The sequence below is a fragment of the Triticum dicoccoides genome, chromosome 5A (assembly GCF_002162155.2).
Source record: "Triticum dicoccoides isolate Atlit2015 ecotype Zavitan chromosome 5A, WEW_v2.0, whole genome shotgun sequence".
Classification (NCBI taxonomy): domain Eukaryota; kingdom Viridiplantae; phylum Streptophyta; class Magnoliopsida; order Poales; family Poaceae; genus Triticum; species Triticum dicoccoides.
In genome coordinates, this window is record NC_041388.1 from 491,120,158 (window position 1) to 491,127,895 (window position 7,738).

Below are 7,738 nucleotides of genomic sequence, written 5' to 3' on the forward strand. Positions count from 1 at the left end.
CGTTCGTCAACTTGCAATCATGGGCTTTGCCACTTTCTTTGATATCGATACCGTGGCCCTCTTGTGGAGCAAGACTCTTAAAGTAGCCTTTGCTGGGATGTCGAGAACGGTCTATATGTGATTAACTTTTCGGAGCGACCCACTAAGACCGCGACGTGCCTAATGGCTGAAGTTGATGTGGGATGACTTTGGCATCGCCGTTTAGCCCATGTCAATATGAGATCTTTGCAAAGTCTCCTCAAGGGGGACCATGTCCGTGGACTTACGAATGTTAGTTTTGCTAAAGATCGTGCTTGCAGTGCTTATATCGAAGGAAAGCTACATGAGAAGGCTCACCCTCCCACGACTATCATTTATTCAAAGAGGCCTTTGGAGCTCCTTCACATGGATCTCTTTGGGCCTCCATCCTTCGATAGTCTTGGAGGTAGGAAGTATTGCTTGGTGATTGTGGATGACTACTCAAGGTACACGTGGGTGTATTTCTTCAAGAGGAAGAGCGAGACCCAACAAACCGTCATTGACTTTGCAAATGAAGCACAACGTCAACACAATGCGAAGATCTTGACAATAAGAAGTGACAACGGCACCGAGTTCAAGAACTACACCTTGGATGAGTTTCTTAGTGATGAGGGAATCAAGCATCAATATTCCGCACCCTACACCCCTCAACAAAACGGTGTTGCGGAGAGGAAGAACCGGACGTTGATGGATGCGGCAAGGACCATGATGGCGGAGTTCAAGCCTCCGTACAATTTTTGGGCCGAAGCCATCAACACCGCGTGTCATGCATCCAATCGGCTCTACCTCCGCAAGGGCTTGAACAAGACTCCATATGAGATACTCACCGGTAACAAGCCCAACCTCAAGTACTTCCGGGTATTCGGGTGTAAGTGTTTCATTCTCAAGAAAGGTGTTCGGTTGTCTAAATTTGAGGCTAGAGCTTATGAGGGCATATTTGTTGGTTATGCTACAAACTCTCATGCTTACCGTGTCCTCAATAAATCCACGGGACTTATTGAGGAGATGTGTAATGTGGAGTTTGATGAGAATAACGGCTCCCAAGTGGAGCAAAGTGGCACTTGTGATGTAGGTGATGAAGTTCCTCCCCAAGCCATAATAAGAATGGGTGTTGGCTTTATCCTACCCATTGAGGAACCCCTTGTGGCCGAAGGAGAAGGACAAAGCTCCACTCAAGTGGAGCCATCACCAACCCAAGGCCCACACGCTTCCGAAGAACAACATGAAGGCCCTCATCCTCAAGAACATGACCAAGGGCAAGATCACGCTCAAGACGGTGTTGACACATCAGGTGATGCCCAAGGTCAAGTTCTCTCCTCTGAGCAAGTTCAAGAACAAGAACAAGCCCAAGACGATGCTCAAGATGATCAAGTGACCACTCCTCATCTTACCCCCGAGGAGGAATTAGAGCGTCGTGCCGCCAAGGTTGCTTCCAAGCTCTCCACCAAGGATCATCTCATGACGAATGTGCTTGGAAGCTTAAGAAAGGGGGTAAGCACTCGTAGACAATTACCAAATTATTGTGAGCATCACGCGTTTGTCTCTTGTGTGGAACCCCACAAGGTCTATGAGGCGCTAGAAGATCCGGATTGGCTCAATGCCATGCATGAAGAACTCAACAACTTCGAGCGCAACAAAGTGTGGAAATTGGTTCCAAGACCGACCGGGAATCACAATATCATTGTAACCAAGTGGATATTTAAGAACAAGCAAGATGCCCATGGGATTATCATTCGCAACAAGGCTCGTTTGGTAGCACAAGGCTACTCCCAAGTCGAGGGTATCGACTACGGTGAAACCTTTGCCCCTGTTGCTCATCTTGAATCCATTCGCATGTTGATTGCATATGCTTCTCATCATAACTTTAAGTTACAACAAATGGATGTGAAGAGTGCTTTTCTTAATGGTCCTATTAATGAATTGGTTTACGTCAAGCAACCCCCCGGGTTCGAGGATCCCTACTTTCCCGATCATGTGTATCAACTCGATAAGGCACTCTATGGCCTTAAACAAGCCCCACGTGCATGGTATGACCACCTTACCGAGTTGTTACAAGACCGTGGTTTTGAAGTTGGGCTAATCGACCCCACTCTTTTTACTAAGAAGGTCAAAGGGGATTTGTTTGTGTGCCAATTATATGTTGATGATATTATCTTTGGTTCACCTAACAAAGCTTTCAATGAGGAATTTGCCGCTCTCATGACCTCAAAGTTCGAGATGTCCTCCATGGGAGAGTTGAAGTTCTTTCTAGGGTTCAAAGTGAAGCAAAGAAGAGAAGGAACCTTCATCAATCAATCCAAATACACTCAAGACATGCTCAAGAGATTCAAGCTAAGTGACATCAAGCCGGCCTCCACTCCAATGCCCACCAAGTGCCAACTTGACTTAGATCCCAATGGTAAAGTGGTGGATCAAAAGGTATATCGCTCCATGATTGGATTCTTGCTTTACTTTTGTGCATCTAGACCGGATATCATGTTGAGTGTGGGAATTTGTGCACGGTTTCAAGCCGCACCTAAGGAAAGTCACTATGTGGCGGTCAAACGAATCTTTCGATATTTGGCTCATACCCCAAACTTTGGCTTATGGTACCCAAGAGGATCAAACTTCAAGCTTGTAGGGTACTCGGACTCCGATTGGGCGAGAGACAAAGTGGATAGGAAGTCCACTTCCGGAGGGTGCCAATTCCTTGGTTGCTCTTTGGTAAGTTGGTCTTCCAAAAAGCAAAGTTGTGTGTCTCTCTCGTCCACCGAGGCGGAGTATGTTGCAGCCGGTAGTTGTTGTGCACAACTCCTATGGATGAGGCAAACTTTAAAGGATTACGGTGTCACTTGTGACAAAGTGCCTCTTTGGTGTGACAATGAAAGTGCCATCAAGATCTCTCTCAACCCGGTGCAACACTTCAAGACGAAGCATATTGAGATTCGATATCACTTCATCCGGGATCACATTAGGTGATGAGAGATCGAGCTCAACTATGTCAACACTCATGACAACCTTGCAGATATTTTCACGAAGCCCTTGGATGAAGCAAGATTTTGCGAGTTAAGGCATGAGCTAAATATCATTGATTCGAGCAATGTGGCTTGAACCCTTGCACACCCCACCACGCTCAATTTGCTGTCTAGTTTAGGTGTAGGCATGGACATAGGGGGAGTGTTGTTCTCTCAATGAACTCTCCCTCCCCCCATTATGCATAAATTGAATCAAGTCTTTCACCTTACCATTGTTGATGGTACTTGTGTTTCAAAGACGAGTTTTGGTCATGGGCCCAAGGTTAAAATCTTCGCGGCGCCATACCTCTTGACTCAAACATAGGTGGCCTCGGCCACCGCCCTCTCTTGAAGAGGTGTGTCTTGGTCGTTTGCTGGTGTGCTCTCTTTTCTTGCCATTTTGTTTTTTTCTTTCCTCGAGCTAAGACGTGTTGTTCAGTTGCCGTGGCGTACTGGGCGGTACTACCGCTGGTGGTGCGCGGTACTACCGCTTATAAGCGGTACTACCGCCCCCCAGCGCGGTACTACCGCTGAGGGACGGGACCAGGGGGTTATATCGGGGCAGGGGGAGGTCTCTTCTCCCCCATACCCATTCGCTTCGCCCCCTCTTTCCTCTTCCTCTCTCCAGCCTCCTCTCGCCGCGGGAGGGCTCCAGCGGATCTCCGTCTCCAGGGCGTCCCTCTCCATTTCCTTCGGTGGAGTCGATCCCCACCTCGTTCTCTTGCCATGGATGCCGGTATTGCCCCCGTTCCTTCTCTCCTTTTGTCTTGTTTTTCAGATCTTGTTCTTAGGGGCAATGGTGGTTGCATCTCTAGATTTTTGGCTAAATCTAGGCATGAGTAGGTTGGAGAAGGCAACTAGACTATCTTGATTAGAGTTTGGTAGGAATATTTTTGAATTTGGCAGGCCGGTAGTGCCGGATCTGACCACGGTAGTAAGAAACTGTTCTTTCCCCGCCTCGAGTGGTACTACCGCTCTCTTTGGAGCGGTACTACCGCTTGACCTCGAGCGGTACTACCGCTCTCTTTGGAGCGGTACTACCGCTTGGGCGGTACTACCGCGAGCATGTCACGGTACTACCGCTGCCTGCCAAGTTCCATCATGTTTCTGCCTTTTCTTCGATCCTTTTTGGTGTGTTTGTTGGCTTATGCTCGTTCTTTCTGGTTGTTTTGCGTGTTCTTGTGTTTGGCTCTAGGTGATGATCATCCTGAGCATCAAGCTCGTCGTATCAACCCCGGGCGTGCTACATCAAAACGCTACCGCACCTCTGAGCCAGCCGGTGGTTCCTCTAGCACCCAACCGCCACCAGCAGGTGCATCCGCAAGTGTTCCTCCACCTCCTCAGCAGTCGAAGAGATTCGCCACCAAGCCAAAAGGGAAGTCCGTGACTGAGATGACCAACAAGGAGTTTTGAGAAAGGCGTCGCCGCAATCCCTATGAGATGGACCAAGAACCCACTTTGGTCAACCGCCCGTTCTGGAACCGATTTCAGTTTGCCATCTATTTTGATGTGATCAAGGCCAAGAAGAATCTCTTTGTTGATGTTCGCTCCATTGACACTGATGCTATGGAGAAGGACCCGGAGTACTTTGGCGAAGCCCTTCAGATGTGCACTCAGCTGGACATTCTCAGGATCATGCAATTCAATAAGGATTTCGATGCAGATTTGGTGGCTCAATTCTTTGCCACCGTTCATCTTGGGATGGATGTCGATAGAACTCTGACATGGATGACCAATGGCAAGCTGCTTTCCGTCAAGTGGAAGGCTTTCATGGAGTTACTTGATGTGGTGGATCATGGGCTTGAGACTCCAATCGGTTTCCGCCCTCACCGCAATGCTACGTCCACTCACAAGCAAGCCCTCTGGCCCTACTGCATTGTGAAAGTTAACCCAGTGACTAAGAAGAAAACCTATGAGATGTCTCCGTATTTGGACATTCTTCATCGTATCTTCCGTGAGACTCTCTTCCCTCGCATCGGGAATCTAGATATGGTCCACTCTTATATTGTGGACATGCTTCTTTTCTGTCAGCATGAGAAGGAAGCAATCACTGGAGAGAGCCTGGATATTTCTCATGTCATGTGGTCTGAACTTCTCTCTACCGTGTCTGAGCGCAAGTGCCCGATATATGGTCCATTCATCATGAGGCTCATTGAGAGGGCCTGGGCACAGATCTATCCCAGAGTGATGCTGGAAACTGTGGACTTGGTTTCCCATGAGATCAAGCGTCTGAGGAAGAAGGACAATTGGGTCACCCCAACGCCTCAAACCGGGGGGCCGTCTGCTGCGGTTGCTGCTGATGCCATGGAGACCGAGGGTGGGGCTGCCACTGATGATCACGAGGAGGACTTTGGGCCCTCTAGTGCAGAACCTTCATGGGCGAAGAAGGTTAAACACAAGATGAAGAAGCTTTTCTGCATGGAGTCTCATGGTCAGTACTTGACACATGTGGTGGAGAAGCATGCCAGGGTGCGCCACAAGGAGCTCATGCGTCAGATGGGAGCGATAGTTGCCAGTGGATCTGAGGGTCAGATCACTTAAGAGGAGGAGTGGATTCATCAGCATTGCCCTTGGACCGACTCCGACGCCGAGCAGTTTTTGACCAACGATGGAGATGCAGGCGATCACGCTGAGATGTGATGTTCGAGATCCTCAGCTTGCCATCACCTGGAGTCGTAGCGTCGCTCTTTTCCCTTTTTGGTGTCTCTCTGCCAAAGGGGGAGAGAATGTGGGGATTTGTGTTGCCGTGCTTTGAGTTTGTCGTATTGTGTTTTCTTGTGTGTTCTCTCGGTGTCTTTGTTTGGTTTGGTTTGGTGCCCGTGAGACATATGCTCCCTATCGCTACCTTATTACTTATGTCTATCGAGTACTATAGTATATTATGAGTTGCATGCTTGTCCTCTTATATACTGTTCTCTCATATATCTTGTGCTTAGAATTGTTGGACTATAAAATATAGGGGACTGTTCATCCGGATGTGTGTGTCTTGCTTTCCTTTTGCTCCTCTTTCTAGGTGCACACATTCTGGGGGAGCCTGTCTATATTTTGTAGTTCTTAGTTTTCTTACGTTTATATCTTTTCCTTGTGCAAATCCCTAGTTGTTATCAATCCACCAAAAAGGGGGAGATTGTTGAGGCATATCTCTCTCAAGGTAGTTTTGGTGATTGATGACAACATGTTTGTGGACTAATCATGTGCTTTGAGTAGTTCACAGATTCATCCCTGGCACGAGACGTTTTCTTCCCTTCGGAGTGTCTTTCAAGACAGTGTAGCTCTTTCGTTTCTCTCTCGGTGGACTAGTTGCGTAGAGGGCACCGTACTATCAAGAGGGGGTCCGCTGGGGTATTGCATGGGTGGAATCAACACGTACACATCAGCTTCTCACCCTCCGAGCTCTTCCACTTCATAGAAGAGATCTCTCCTCTTTTCTATGTCCTGTCTCGGTTCTAGTGGTAGTACCGCGCAACCCAGCGGTAGTACCGCTGAGGAGCCACAAGTGGCAGTACCGCTCCGCAGCGGTAGTACCGCCCGTGACTCCACAACAGTAGTACCGCTGGGGTGCCTGGCACCACCGCCTCGTCCTCAGCCTCTTTGGAGAGATCTTGTCTCTCTTCTGTGTCCCAGCGGTAGTACCGCACTACCAGCGGTAGTACCGCCGAAGGGTCACAAGCAGCAGTACCGCTCCGCAACGGTAGTACCGCCCGTGACCCCGCTGCCGTAGTACCGCTGGGCTGTCTGGCTCCTACCGCCTTGACTCGAGGGCTCTTTTTCTCGTGTCGGGTTTTGTGGCACTAGTTGCCGTTGTAGAGGCGGTAATACCGCTTCAGGAGCGGTAGTACCGCCCTTAGCACCGCGGTAGTATCGCGCTGGGTCCTATTCCCTACTATTCTTCTCTGCGCGGCAGTACCGCTGGCTGGAGCGGCAATACCGCTGACCTAGCGGTAGTACCGCCCCCTCTTAGCGGTAGTACCGCCCTGTGCGGGGCTGGTTGGTGGGGGCAACAGTTGGATTGTTGCCCCCACTATAAAAGGGGGCCCCCTTCTTCCCTTTGACCCACCTCTTCCTCCTCAAGCTCCATTAATGCTCAAGCTCCATTAAATGCTCCAAGCTCCATTTTCGCCCGATCTATCTCTCTAGCCAATCAAACTTGTTGATTTGCTCGGGAGTGGTTGAGAAGGCCCCGATCTACACTTCCACCAAGGGATTTTCGATTCCCCCACTCATCCCTAGCGGATCTTGTTACTCTTGGTTGTTTGAGCACCCTAGACGGTTGAGGTCACCACGGAGCCATAGTCCATTGTGGTGAAGCTTCGTGGTTTTGTTGGGAGCCTCCGATTAAGTTGTGGAGATTGCCCCAACCTTGTTTGTAAAGGTTCGGTCGCCGCCTTCAAGGGCACCAATAGTGGAATCACGGCATCTTGCATTGTGTGAGGGCGTGAGGAGAATACGGTGGCCCTAGTGGCTTCTTGGGGAGCATTGTGCCTCCACACCGCTCTAACGGAGACGTACTTCCCCTCAAAAGGAAGGAATTTCGGTAACACATCCTCGTCTTCACCGGATCCACTCTTGGTTATCTCCTACCTTTACTTGTGCAAACTCTTTAGTGTTACTTCTCTTGCTTGCTTGTATGCTTGTTGTTATTGCATCATATGGGTTGCTCACCTAGTTGCACATCTAGACAACCTACTTTGATGCAAAGTTTAATTTGATAAAGAAAAGCTAAAATT